Source organism: Molossus molossus, unplaced genomic scaffold (genome assembly GCF_014108415.1).
Source record: "Molossus molossus isolate mMolMol1 unplaced genomic scaffold, mMolMol1.p scaffold_m16_p_15, whole genome shotgun sequence".
Lineage (NCBI taxonomy): Eukaryota > Metazoa > Chordata > Mammalia > Chiroptera > Molossidae > Molossus > Molossus molossus.
Window position 1 is genome coordinate 31,879,964 of NW_023425350.1, and position 1,458 is coordinate 31,881,421.

Below are 1,458 nucleotides of genomic sequence, written 5' to 3' on the forward strand. Positions count from 1 at the left end.
AACATCATGAAAGTAGTGGGAGAGAAGCATAGAATGGTAAACTGAGGCCAGATTCTAGAGAACTTTGAGTGACTAAGGGATCTGGGTTCTAGTTGATGACACTTAGGAGTCACTGAGACTTTGGAACAAGTGAATTATTTATTCATGGCTGCGGCTTAAATAAAGTCATGTGAATCCTCAGTAAAATAGTAACAAATAAAATCCTACAATGAATAAAAAGAATTGCATACCAAGATCAAGTAGAATCTTTTCCAGGTATGCAAAGCTAGTTCAACATTCAAAAATCAATCAATGTAATCCACAACATCAGTAAGCTAATGATAAAAGTATATGATCATATTAATTGATTCAGAAAAACATTTGACAACAACCCAACATTCAATTCATGGTAAAAATTCTTACCAAACTAGGAATAAAGGATAACTTTATCAACTTGATAAAGAATATCTACAAAAAAAAAGGACAGATAACATCATATTTAATGGTGAGAAGTGAATGACTTTCCCCCTAAGATCAGGAATGAGGCAAAGATATTAACTCTCACCATTCCTTTTTACAATCATACTGGAAGTCCTAGCTGCTAAAATATGACAAAAAAAGGGGGCGGGGGAGGAAGAAATAAAACTGTCTTCATTCACAGATGACAAGGTTGCCTATGTAAGTAGATAAACACGGCACCCAATATTGGAGGGACCCTTACTAGTTTGGCAGCATAAATTTGAACCAAGAGTGAAACTGATTTCTTAAGCTCATGCGAGAGTACAAAACTGCCAGAGCTCCCATAAAAAAGCACAAACCAATCAACAAGCAAACAATGCCAAACTCCCAATTTATAATTTTTTTTATTGATTTTAAAGAGAGAGGAAGGAAAAGAGACAAATACACCGATTGGCCACCTCTTACATGCCCCACACTGGGGATCGAACCCACAACCCTGGCATGTGCCCTGACAAGGAATTGAACCAACAACCTCTTGGTGCATGGGTTGATGCTCAATCCCTGAGCCACACCACCCAGGCCAAATTCCCAGTGAAGCAGCAAACTTGAGCTGAGTTGATATGGATGCTAAGGCACTTAGATGAAAAGTGAGGAATTTCCCTAAATGTCAGATATCAAGTCATCTTTTCTGTTTAGGCCAACTCAGAAGTACTCTCCCTCTCCTCCACCCCAGAAATCAAATTCTGTTCTGGAGGGTAGGGCATGATGTGATAGCTGTGCACGAACAAGCTGCTTTATAATGGCAATATATTTATTTCATCTTCTTCCAGGCTCAACCCAAGAAATTAGGATAACACTAGAAACAAAAATGACCATAATCCAATCCAATAGTTTCATATTTCTGGGATGGTTTCCAAAGTGAATGTATGCCTCTATAACTATCAAACCGGAACAGAAGGCTTTAGATCAATTCAATCAGAATGTAGCTGAGTACTGACAATGTGTAAGACTCAACAGAAA